The sequence below is a fragment of the Cyanistes caeruleus genome, chromosome 4, assembly GCF_971803275.1.
Source record: "Cyanistes caeruleus chromosome 4, bCyaCae1.hap1.1, whole genome shotgun sequence".
NCBI lineage: Eukaryota > Metazoa > Chordata > Aves > Passeriformes > Paridae > Cyanistes > Cyanistes caeruleus.
This window is the reverse complement of record NC_141704.1, coordinates 27,489,369-27,503,206: the sequence shown is the minus strand read 5'-3', so window position 1 is coordinate 27,503,206 and position 13,838 is coordinate 27,489,369. Positions and strand designations below refer to the sequence as shown.

The window sequence follows — 13,838 nt, the reverse complement described above, 5'->3', positions numbered from 1 at the left end:
TGTGTAAGGTCTAATTCTATTGTAAGAAATTCTTGATTAAATAAATGTATAGGGTTAACTTTCACCAAAACACATGTGCCAATGTACTAAATGGCAGTCTAGCACTGCTATGTGAAGAAAGCTTTAGCAGTACTAAACCAAATAAGCACAAAAGCACTACAAACCAAAGGTTCACAGCCAAAAATGCCACTTGGATTCATCTGCTCTGGCAAAAGAGATAATTGATGCAATACATTTAGAGAGATACTGATTAATTTTGACATGTATGCTTTTCAACATTTGAAATCTGTAATGTATTCTTGTCTCATTACATTTTGCAGAAGACTTCACATTAAATTCAGCCAGAAAGGATGAAACCCATAGGTAGTGTTTCAGATCTGAGACTGGTAAGGTATTAATTTGTTAATATAATAGATTTCACCTTCTCAAATCTGCACTTCTTTTTCTCATTTCAGCTGAGATTTAGGCAGTTTTGCTTTATGAAACTCATTAGATTAATAATGGAACAAATGGAAGCTTGGTAATGACTTATCTAAACAAGTGTTGTGCCCTCATCATTCTGGGTTAAAATGTTGATGACAAAGTGACTGCACAACCACCTAGAAATGTGATGCATTATCTGAGAATTTTTAGATTCAAAGTGATATGATGAGAGAAAAAATGGAGGGCAGGCAAAGAGAGTAGAACTGTATCAGCATGGAGGAAGGAAGGAAGGATAGGAGGAAGTTGATAAGGAGACAGAAATGGATCACTAAGGACATGAAAGAATTAATGAAGCTTGTCAGGGAAGAGGATGAAAATAGTTTATCAAGATATAAGAATCTTCAGAATTTTAATTCCGTTTTCTGGTTCTTGTGTTTGGAAAATTTATACTTAGGACCTGAAATCTTTAACAGCAATTAAGGCAGTAGCTGGAGTTTTAGCTGCTTCTATAGAGGGATTTTGGAGTCTTTTTTGTCAAATGCAAAGGTGAAATCCAGAGCACTTGCATGTGAGGAAGGATTGTGGATCAACTTTGAATACAATTTTCCCAGATATTTGTGAAATAATGCTTTAATACAATAATTTCAAACTTGCTATTGAAGGCTTCTTTTAGAGGAATACTGCTATCCATGTATTATTTATGTTCACTCCATATTAACAGTTCTCCCTGTTCCACTCTTCATACCATGGCCACCTGCAAAAATAGGGATTTGCCTGTTTAGCCAGCAGCCAGATTTAAAATGAGTTATGAAGCCTCTACATAAAAATCCTCAACTTTGGTGGGCCCATGACCTGGAAATCTTGAAGAGATGTACTGATTGAAGAGGATACTTGCATGTGGGGTGCAGAGAATATTTTGTCCTAGTCTACAGGTTGCCCATTAATTAGGATTGGAGCAGTTTTAGTCTAATCAATGCTTAGTTTTCATCCAATCTGTTTTATGAAGTTGGACTGCTACACATGAAATTACACTGACATAATTTCAATGTAAAAGTTTAATAATGTTTAGATAAAATGAAATGCAAACAGAATGCTTGTCTGCTAGTCTTATTGGAATGCTTGTCATCATGCCTTGTTTACTTAGCTTTTTTTCCCACGTACAGAAGAACCATTAATAAAACTTCATATTTCTAAAAGTACAGATTAAAACACAAGCAAAATATTCCTGCCAATATTCTACATATTAGACTAAAAAAAAACAACTCAACACAAATTAATGCACTTATGAATTTAAATCTTCTAACAGTCTTCAGCCGCATATCAGTCATGATAACAAATGCCATATCTCCCTGAATCCCTATCATGCATTTGGAAATTGCTGTAATTTATCAAAGCTGTATTACAAGTCAAGTTTTGGCAATAAATGAGATTTGAGGGGATCTGATCTCTATTCACAGTGTGCTTCCTTCAGTATCAGCTAAAGACTGTGACTTTCTCCTGTTAGCACTACAGCTTTTGAAAGGCAAAGGAGAAATCAGCAGAATATAAACTGATAAATTTGCCTGTGGTTTTTTACTACATCAAATTTTCTTTTGCCTTTACTTCCCATATCTGAAATGGCCATAATTTGTATTACCCATCATAGTACACACTCTGTCCCAGTGAATCACTGCACATTTGAGAGCAAACCTCAAATACAGTTTCATTAGAGTAATTCATATTATCCTAAAACATCAATTCTGAACAGAAACAGATCTCTTCAATATTCTTCTAAATTTTTGATGTGGTCATTCTCTGTGGATGTTACTCTTTCTCTTGTTTATTCTTCTTTATTGCATAATTTAAAGAACAACTTTTAAAACACTAAATGATAGTACAAATGTAGCAATTTCTTCAAGCAATCTATTTTGATTGTACAATGGGACCAGGAAAGAATTACCTTATTCTGGAAAAAGTGAATGAACCAGAAAGCATTCCTAATTACCCTATCTTTAGAAAGGGTCCTGGGGCTAACCTAACATTGACAAAAATAAGCAGAAATTGCAAAGACAGAAATTTGCTTGGACTGTTTTAAGGATACTTTTTTTAAGATATAAAAAGTATTTTATGTTTTTTTGCATTCAGTCATATTCAGAAGTATAGTTAAAATACTTTATTTTGATAATGTGCTCCTTTTGTATTTTATTTTCCCTCAGGCTGAGTCCTATATTTATACCCTTAGCTTTTCTCAAGAAAGAGGTTTACTCAGTAATTGCCTTAATAGATGCACAGTGAAACACACTGATAAAGATTACTATTTATATTACTATTTATATTCCATTTAACTCCATGCTACTGCAACCAGATGATTGATTTCCTTTACTACTGTGGCAGGGTAGTAACTAATTTAATCTACCACTAGATGTCATTCCTTTTTCATGCAAATTTGAACAATGAGCATTTTTAGTTTAAAATTTCAGTTAAAAACCTAGGTATTAACATCAAAGAACTAACTTTATATATTCACAACTAAAATATTTTCTTTTAGTTGTTTTCATATACTAATAGGATGCTGCAAACTTACCGTGGACTTTCATCAGGTTCATTTGTGCTTAAAGGTAGAGGTGAAAAGATTACATATGCTCAATCAGTTTGTTGATCTGTTTGGATAATTAAGCAATTCACAGTGGAAGAGATTGATTCTACTAGGTGAATTTCAAACTGGAGATACATATTTCTTATATTTTTGTTTAAAATATATTTTTTATGTTTTTTCAGCCCCAAATGCTGTTCTTCTAAACGGAACTGCTTTTGCTTAGTGTGTGTCACCCCTGTGCTCAGAACCAGTTTCCTTGTCTTTTCTCTCACCTTTTCTGATACCTTAAGGTTGCTTTTCATGGCTACTGAAAATTTGCAAAGCAAATTTGCAAATGCAATTCCTCAGCCTTTTTGTGCCTTGCAGGAGGTTTCCATCTGGATAGTAACAGGTACCTGTAAAGGCTCTTATTCTTTGATTATCTATGCTAATTAAAAAAAAAACTTAGCTGTTTCTTTCCATGTTTTGAGATGAAGATATCTGATAAATCTAAGCAGTCGATGGAAAAGACTGTGTTAACATTTTATATTCAATACTCACAGATACACTTTATAAAATATGTGGAACTTTTTGGTTTTTGGGTAAAAAATTATTTATTCAACATAAATTTTATTTAATTTTTTTTTAGCTGTGCTCAAACATTAAGTTGAATATTCACTATAAATTCTTATAGTGTAGACATAGACAAAAATTTCTCAATCTTTATGCCAATAATTGGATAGCCTTTAGCATATATTTCACAGTCTTTTGTGAAGGGTTCTGGGCAAGGATGCGTCACCAGTTTTTCAAATATGTTCTGCAATCATTTAAATAATATAAAATGTAATAAAAATGTATTCAGTGAAGCATAGAAATCTACATACTCTATTTTCTGTAATCTATGATCACAGCAGGGATGGTGACTTTCTGGTGGGTTATGAAGGCATGATGTATTTGAAATGAGTAATACAGCCACTGTTCTAATATGTGCTAACGTATTTTGAACTGTAATAACCTTCTAGACCACAGAAAATTTACTGGTGATAATATTCTATTAAAATATTAAGATGCTGCATTTCCTAACAGTATCGTTTGGTATAAAATATTGATGTTTCTTTTAAATTTCACCTTCATTTCCATATACTTTATCAGGCTGCAGATTGTTTATTTGAAAAGTGTATATCTCTGGCACACCTGTACATTATATTATTAGAGATATCTTTGATACCATTTTTTTTTTCTTTAAAGATCAATGTATCAAATTTAGATATAATACCATGAAGACAAGCCTATCACACAATTAAAATATTCAAATTTATATATTGTAGAAACCTTATAGAAAGTTTCTGCTTGCTGTGTCTTGAAATATAATTGCTCTTTCATTCCCCCCCCTCCTCTGCCCTTATTATGGAAGACTTGCTGTTTCATCTGTTGAATTTTGTTGAATTTTTGTTGAAAATTGAATTTTATTAAGACAGGAAAGATTTAATCATTTTCAGACTTAAGATTTTGGAAAAATCTGGTTCCTCCATGGATTCCCTCCCTTATCCCTAGACCTGTTGTTTTCAGTGTTTTTCCTTGTAAAATGAGCCTCGTGGGTCAGTGTTCCTGTGCTTCCATTAGAAACAGATTCTGTTAGCACAGTACTGGTACAGGGTGGTCTGGGTCACCAGCTGTTTCACTGTAGAAGTAGGAAATAGTCAATAATCTTTAGACATGCCTGATAAATTATGCTAATGTGGAAGAAGTTTTGGCATGATCAGAGGAATGGCCTCTTCATTGGAACATTCCATTTCAATACAATTTCCTTTTTCTCTGTGCTAGAGCTGATAGATATGAGTCACTCACCTGTACTCCGTTTTGATTTGAGCACAGACTTTTACATGAAACACAGCTTGTGCAGTGTCAGTAGATGAATAGGCTGTAAATGTTGAAACCCCTTGGCTGGAGCTGTCAATTACCCAGAGAAAGGAATCAGTCCTCTCATGGCAGGTACCAGACACTTTTGCTTGTTTCATTCCCTCCAGCAGGATTGTAGCACAGCTTTAAAGACTCTGGTCATAAAACTCCTTTTAGATTCCAAGGGTGCCAGTATTACTGCTCTCTTCCTTTTAAACATTAACACTGCCAGCATATGCCAGATGTCATTTCCTAAGATCAGGCTAGTGGTGTTTAAAATAGCTGTTATGTACCTTACTAGCTAAAGAAATTCTCTCCATACTCCCTCAGTATGAGTTAGCTTTCAAATGCCTGGTCTGTGACCATGAATTAGCTTTCTGTTTAGTAGTTAATGTCTTCTCAATTAATATGTATGACACAGAGGCATCTAATAAGTCACAGTGCTAGTCCGGAATGTTTCAGGAAATTTTCTATTACCATTTGGGGTAATAGAAACTGGCCTAAAATATTTCATATTTTATGCTCAGTTTAAACAAAATGTCTTCTGCTGATTTATAGTACAGAAGAGATATTTCCCAGCACAGCTTAATCAAAAGATGGAGATGGCTAATTCCCTAAAATACTAATCCAGTTCCTCAGCTGTGGCAAACTCACCTTTCTCTCTCATAATAAATTTATCTCATATTGAAATGATAAGATTTCAAAACCTTCAAGGAAAGATATAAAAGGTAGCTTTCATTATGTCATTATAGAAACATATTTTTGGTTCATGTGGAGGAAAAGACTCACACAGGTAAATTACAATGGCATTCAGTTCCTAAGTATTTTTACTTTTTCCAGTGGTTTCTAACTTTTTATTGGAGTTACGGTGTAGTTAAATAAACTGCTCCTACTGATTTTTCTCCAGTTTTCATATGATTTTAGGCTTCTTACAAGTTTATGTTAATTCTAAATAAAGACAAAATTAAAAATCAAAAAAAACCAATCCCCCCATAAAAACAAACAAGAAAAAAACAACCCCCCTGTCAAATAGCCTTAGTCCCCAGTTTCTGCTTAAAAATAGGGGTTTTACCCTGGACCAACATACATGGTTAACACTTATGATGGTCATTTTGTGTTATGGTGATCCTTTCAAAATTACTTTTTTAAAAAGGAAAGAAGAATTAAATTACTTACTGGGGCATAACTAATTCTTGAACCTGAATAATCATGGTAGCACCCAAAATAGGTTTGTAATTAACATTCCTGGATTAATATTGTTGATTTAAGTTTAGAGCATCACATTGCTAATAAATCTGACAGTATTTGCTTTAGCAATATACATTACTCATGAAAAATATAGCACTAGAGTTTTAAGAAAATTCATTCCTCTGCACTTCTAAAATAGAACAGTGATTTTTCCTCCAATCAATAAATAAAAATAACAGACATTACTATCATTACTCTGAAACTGCAGTCTTTTCTTCACTTTAACTGGAGATCTTGCACAAGATGATTTTATTTAATAAACCAGGAAGAAATTGTTTAAACACCTACACAAGCTCAACCTGATGTGAAATGATTTTCCCAGTTTATCAAGTAGACTGTAAATTATGAGGATGTGAGTACACAAAGGAAGTGCTGCAGTCAATTTTAACAGCTTTTAAAGCAAGTCAAGTTTTTGATAATATTAGGGAGATTAAAATGGATATTTCTTGAGCAGAACGCTGTATCAGCATACTTTTTATCTTTGGCATAGGGCATTGACTGTGGAATCATCAATCTCACCTAACATTTATAGACAATATGTTGAAAAAAGTAAAAACATTCCAGTTTAGAAAAGCAACATGAGTAGATTACCTTAACAGTTTCATTTTCTTTTCTTGCAAGAAATACATTGTTTCAAAAGACACTATCTTAACCACAAATATTTTGTAGTCTGTAAAAAATCAATTATCTTGTAACCTGCTACAAATCAGCAGTTTTAATGCATGTTGCAGCTCTACATTTGTTATCTGTTCTTCACTGAAACAGATTTGTAGGTTTATTTTAGACAGTATTTACACTCTTATGATAGTGTTAAATGAGTGCTGCTTTTTTTTTTTGTTTTCAGAAGTTTTCTGTAGTAGAAACCCTCAACTCCCAAAGTTATAGGTGACCTTTTATATTTTCCAAATATAGACAATTATTACATTTGTTGTGATCTGAAGTCCTATCTTATACAGTAACCATGCAAGGACAGATATGAATGAAATTCCATTATAGTCTGAAAAAAAATTCTCTCTCTCTTATTTCATCTGACTTTTGATGTGTAGAGTGTGGATGTATATATCCTTACTCTTCATCCTAAGCTTCTTTTACAGCTAATGAAAAGAAAAAGGCATTTCCAAGCATGATTCATAAAACTGTCTTTAGATATTTATTTTTGCATGAGATGAGCTGCCAACAGAGCGTCTATTAGCTGCTGTGGAGAGAGCAAAATCACTACCTCTGATGCAGACATGAGCATTTCCTTTCTGTGGCTCCAGCAGGCTTTGCATTAGGTTTTTAAAATGTGATTTTTTTTCCGTAGTGCTGAAAAGAAAAAATGTTTAAGTATATAGGTACTACATATAAGGAGGAATGCTTCATCACCTACAAGTTCCCCATAAATTTCTGTGATAAAAGCTGCATTTTTTGTTCAACATTGAGTTAGGTGGCTATAATGGGTCTTTTCAGCACTGAGATTTATAAATTTGAAAAGATCTCTTGTAGACAGTTATGAAAACTTTCTATAAGCCTTTGCATCATCATGTAGCAGAAATGGCCCTTTGTGAATCTGCCTTAGTTTCACACATGTAAATTGTGTGGGATGTTAGGGCCACTGCTTCCATCAGTCTCATATAATGAGGTCTTTGTGTTCCTCTGGCTGCATTCTTCTTTGTGTTGGAACATGCCTCTTGGAAATCTTTTATTTTTATTTTTCAGTGTTAGTGAAGAACAGAGCTCAGTCCACAAAAGCATATCCTGTGCCTTAGAAAAACACAGGTGCTTTCTTCCCCACCTATATATAGACTAAAAAGCTGGAAAACAAAAAGGGGAAAGGAAGGAAACTCATCATAAACTTCCTTGTGCTTTCCACTTCCCAGACACAGCTTTAGAATCTCAGTCAATAAGCAGCATACTGCAAATGCAGTGGCTGTTTTTTCACTCTGTCACTTATTTTTATTTTTTTTTTTCAATAGTTTCAAGCTCAATCTTATACTTTCACAACTGACAGAAGTTTCTGGGAGCTATCTTGATGCTGCAGAAGTCTGTAGTACAACTATTGTAGATTAAAGGCATGTAAGGCAGTGCAGAACAGAGCCCAGAAGGAAATCAAAGGAATTTACTTCTTGAGCTTTTTTCTTTCAAGTCTGTTTAAAACAAGTCTTTGATATCTCCTTATTTAAGTATATACATTTTTAAATCAGATCACATAATTATTTTTGTGCATAGTTAAGAATAAAAGTTATTATACTTTTCTATGTGGACATTTATTACACAGTACCGTATGTAGGCTGTCTCTTTAGGAAAAGTGAATTTATGTACAAAATAAAGCCAATGTTCACTAAATTAAATTCCTAATATCTTTTTTTTTATTCTGAGTAAAGCTACTAGCATGCAATATTTCTGTCCTAGTATAATAGTTCTCCACAGTATTTTTAATTATCATCATAACTTAATCCTACCCTTTCAGCTTACAAAGGTATAAAATATAAGCTCTGAAGCTTTTTCTACATGACAACTAAAGTATATGTTACACTGCTGATAATTCTAGTCTGGGAGAAATGTTAGATGATGAATTTGGGGGATGTTCCTCTAAAATATCAGGCATAACAAACTAACAGATATTTCCTAGGTATTGTTGAGAGCAGCTTTAACCATGAAAATATCAGATAGTAGTATCAATTTCTCTTCTTCCTGTCAGTAGCTATCAATAAATATGTCATAACACATCATAATATGTATTCCAAAATACGTTATTCCGTAATTATTCCATTCATACTATTATTCCATTCTTTCTTTACAGGATATGAAACTCTAAAATATAAGAAAAATAACAAAAGGTGTGAAAATTTAAGTTTGTGGAGGATCTAAATTCCCTCAGAGATCAGTCATTCTGTAGTAGTAATATAAATGTCAAAAGAGCCAATAAATGATATTGCTTGTTTGAAAGTGATGAGTTAGTTGAGAGGTCCTAGCAATATACAACATGCTGTGTAACTTTTTCAGTGTTTTACAATAAATCTGCAACCTAAATCACTGGAATTTGGCAGAAACAAAATGGATTAGATGCTGTTTCTTTGTTACATGGAACACAGACTTGTACCATTGAAAGCCTTCATTTTTGTTAGTGTGCTAACATGGTGAAAAAGAAAGCGAGCATAGACCAAAAGAATAGGAACAAAGAATGAACTTTCATTGCCTGAAAAAGTCCTGTTAATATTTTCAGATCATTTTGTTTAAAAAGAATAGGTATAAGAAAAGTTAACAGATAAAAAGCCATTAATCTTTCACTTCAATGAAGACCTCTATTAAGTCAAGAGGAACATTCAACATGTGCTCCAACTGACTTAAAGAAATGTGGAAAAATATTGGGAAATCATATTTTAGTTTATAGTGTAAGTTTTCTACATTCTCAGGTGACAGGAGAACATGAAATATGTCAGAAGAACTCCTGAAGAATACACATTTCTGAATTAATTGAGACTAGCACATCAAAATGTGGTTCTTTCAGATACCACAGAGATAAAGATATCACCAAATTGCCTACTATTTTCTCAATTGCCTGTGTCACTTAGAATAATCCAAGTTGATGCTTAGCCTTAATTTTCAATTTCATAAAATCAGGCAGATATCTTCATCTGAGTATGACAGCAGAATATAAAATACTTTCCATTAGGAAAATCCTGCCTGAACAAATATTACAAGTTGAAAAGCAGTTTCTAGTCTGACTGTAGTCTAAATCTATGAAGGCAGCCATGGAAGGACATCTGTCAGAGATATGTTTTCTCTACAGTGATCCACTTGCCACAGACTGACAGGAACCATTGATCTCACCTAACATGATCCATGTAAATGTCAGATAGACAGCACTTTTCCTATCTTCCTCTATACTCTGAGAAGAGAGGCTGGCCCTTCAGGAGGACACTTCACCCAATTCTTGATGATTAGATGTTTGCTTGGGTGTTGGTATTCATGAGTTCTTCCATCTGAACTGTTGAGCTGGCTGTCACACAAGGGTGTGTCACCTATTTTCTCCAAGTACCTTTTAACAGGGAGAATGGCCCAATTTTTAGGGCAACTGATGAAAAGGGCCCTCTTCAAGTTTTTTAAAAAAAAAGAGATTTTATTGAACTTACAGTACATCCTCTTTGTCTTTTCTAGGTAAAACCCTAATTCAGTCAAGACTGAAATACAGGGAGATAGTAGTGAAGTTATCTATTAAATCCACACTAGGGCAAGTGAAAAACTACACTAAGAGAAAGTAAGAGGCATAAAACCCACATTAAGAGAAACTTAAGGTTCTACTTTTTATTAGACATAGGCAAAACATTTAACCTAAGTCAGTTTTCTGGTTTTGAGGCTTAAGTGAATAAAAAGATGACTTTGCAAAGTAGCACAAGTACCTGTTTTGCATTTTTTTTTTTTTTTACAAAATTTTACACCAGTTTTTGTGAATGTTAGACATTGTGACTACCAATTTCTACTTTTCCTCCACTCCATCGATGATAGTGACAATAGTCTAGGGAGTATCAAAATCCCATTTATCCACTCTTGAAAATAAATTTCAGGCTTTTAAATTTCTCAGGCATCTTTGAAAATATCCTTCTCATGCTCTTTTATCCTCCTTTGGTTACTCAAGATCCTCCAATTGTTCAAAAGAAGCATATTCACAGTACAGCATATACAATTGTTTTACTTTCTTGTCTGTATTTCCCAGTTGCCAAACTGAGGTATATACAGGATAAATACAGTGCATGGATATATATATATATATAAAAATATATGGATTCACATATTCTCTGTAATATATACAGATAATACTGAAGAAAAGTATTCAACCAGGTTGCAGTAGACATCAAAGCAGTACTTGTCTAAGGAGAGAAAAGTTAAAATCTACATTCATAGCTCAGTGGAGAGCAAATGACTCTATAGTGGAGATTACGACTGATAAATTTAGAGTGCCCTAAAGATTTTTAAATACTTTGTATTTACCCAAAATAAAGATCTTACTGGGTTTAGGACAGAGAGTTTCTTCTTCCAAGAAGAGACATTATCAGCAGATATTGGATAGCTGAAGTGGAACATTGGCACTGGCACAAAGACCTCACTTGTTTGATAGGCAGGTTCCACAGCATGTTGAGCCAAATTCTTCTGGTCTTAAAGTACCTCTTAAGAATTCCCCATCTGTTAAAGGGTGGTGAGGTTAAAAAGGGATAGGGCTTGTCAACTTGTGAACTGCTTTGACAGTGTACATCAGTTTATCCACTGATAACCACCAAAGACTCTTAAAAATGTCACCGTCACTCAAAAGTAATAATCCCAAATGCATATTTTATGTTCATGCTTTGATGTTCTACTGAAAGGCACTATGGAATTTACAATCTGTCACAATTACACAAACCCAGGAGAGTTTACTGCTATTTTAGGACCTGGAAAGCTTCAGGCATGGAAAACTCAAAAAAGGAACCACAACAAACTTGTAAAAAATATGATTTGTATCAAATTTAAGACATAAATATATATATAAAATGTATCTCCACAATATAATCATGTAGCTCATGGCTTATTTTAAAATATTAAGTTGTCTCGCTGTATTGTGGCTTTTTTTCAAAGTGCCAAAGAAAGGGTTAGTAACTTTTCTGTGATGAGAACAAATGGTGAATCAGGACATCATAGTCTTTTTCTGACTTCTTCTGTGAGGAGAGATATCTACCCAGTTTAGGGTATTTCTCTCCGTCTGTTGGCACAGCTGTGTTAACAGCGTGTGAACAAAAGCAACCAGTCCTTCACCCACTTGGTTCCTCCTTCCACTGACCCTTCCATCTCCAAAAGCTTTCCACTAGCGCTTGCTTTAAGGCAACTAGCACAGAAATATAAAGAAATTTGTACCTACTTCTATTTTTTAAAAAAATCCATTCCATCAGATTCAATTGTTGGATTTTTTCATTTGTTTGATTTTTTTTCCCTGTGAACAGAACAAAATAATCTGAAATAAGTTTCCCAGTGAAACTGGGCTAAAGAGACGTATTAGCCCCTTAACGCAGTATAGTTTAGTACTAATTACTCACTGCTGAGGAGTCTGGACTGCATTCAGTGCACACATTAATTCCCATCATTTTTGTGCTCTGAAGACACAACACCACAGACATTAAGATTTAGATATTTCTCTTCTCCTGTTTTGTCTGTTCATGGACTGAGAGTAGGACCAATATGCTTGCTGAGTTACAAGCCATTGAAAATAATCACAGCATTTCTTCCACACCTCTTTTCCTTCCAGCTCAAGTAGGTTTTGGAGCACTATCCATATGATTAGGACCCAGGTATTATTTTAACTCACCTTTTTATTCTGCAAAATGATAATCTCACTTCAGATTTTACTGAAGTATTTCTACCTGACATTTTAAGAACATGAACTTCTGATGGCCATTTTCTGACAAGCATATGGAAAGCTTAGTTTGCAGACTTTAATTTGTGTTAAATTGGGAAAAAAATCAGCAAATGAATTTAAATGTGATAATAATTTAGTTAGAAGTTGATGTGGTAGACCTGAAAAATAAGGCAACTGAAGAGGCCTCCTTTCCTTAAACATGGGGTGATGAAAGATTGTCAAAACCATTGTTAATATGAAACCCTGTACTGGCTTAATATAAAATATAATGCTTGATTTATAGGTTCATTATATATCCAAGCTAAAAGAACAAAGGAATTAAATTACAAATATTTGTGAAAAGGAAATGAAGTTAACAATTTGGTGGTGCTGCTAAGATATTAGAAAGCCCAATTTTTGAGAGTTTTAAAAGAGTCCTCCATTGATGAAGCCAAGCTGTGATCCCATGAGAAACTTGAACAGAGAGAAAGATGAGAGTTGATGAAGACCTTTTTCCCCCAGGGAGAGAAGAAGAAAACCTCTGTTTCCAGAGATGGTCGCAGAAACAGAAGAAGAGAACCTTTGCCTTTGAAAACTCATCCTTAAAATAATGCCCCACGAGTTTATGGCCCATGGACACACCTCTAAGAGGACTGTGAAAATGGGAGGAATTTCATGATGCTGAACTTTTTGCCTGGGCAGCTGCTATTCACGGAAATGAAAATGCCATGAGAGAACTGTTTCTTGTGGAGAAGTCTCCATGGCACAGCAAGAGAAAACTCCTCTCCCTACAAGAACTGATGAAAGAATATTGTGTAGCTGGTACTGCTTTAATATCCCAGGTTTTGTCTCTCCATTGTCAGTTGGGAAAGGAAAAAGTTGGGCAGGGGGAGGAAAAGTGCTCTGAAGATTTTATTCTGATGCTTCTTATTCTTGTAGTCCAGTTAATAAAGTTTCTTTTAAGTTTTAAGCCTGTTTTGCCCTTCTCCTAATCCATATCTCACAGCAAGAGATGAATAAGTACACTGGTGATTTTAGTCAGCATTAAAACCCACGATATTATTTGGTGCATTGGCTGGGAAACTCAAATTTGCGAAACCAAACCACTGCAAGACCTCAAAGTGATTTTACACCTAAAACATTAAGGAACAAGAACTTCATAGCACGGGAGATAATCCTTTGGTAAATAAACCAGAAACCAGTCCCACCCAGAACATCTCTTTTTTTCAGGGACGCAATTTGTTCACATATTTTGCAACAAATATAATTTTCTGTCTTGTTGACATTTCTATAAGCTCTATTCTGAAAGCAGTACACAGTCTTACCTTTTTTGTGTAAGAAGGCATACAGTAAATCTCTCCTTAATTT

At 34.2% G+C, this 13,838-nt stretch overlaps 1 long non-coding RNA gene across 1 annotated transcript; it reads right to left on the bottom strand.

The window, feature by feature from the left end:
* Positions 1 to 7,251: 7,251 nt before the first annotated feature.
* On the bottom strand, positions 7,252 to 12,336 carry LOC147653506 (uncharacterized). Its single transcript, XR_015286282.1, has 2 exons — positions 11,997 to 12,336; positions 7,252 to 7,429 (listed from the first exon to the last, which is right to left on the bottom strand). It is a non-coding gene; the product is annotated as an uncharacterized LOC147653506 (long non-coding RNA).
* Positions 12,337 to 13,838: the final 1,502 nt, after the last annotated feature.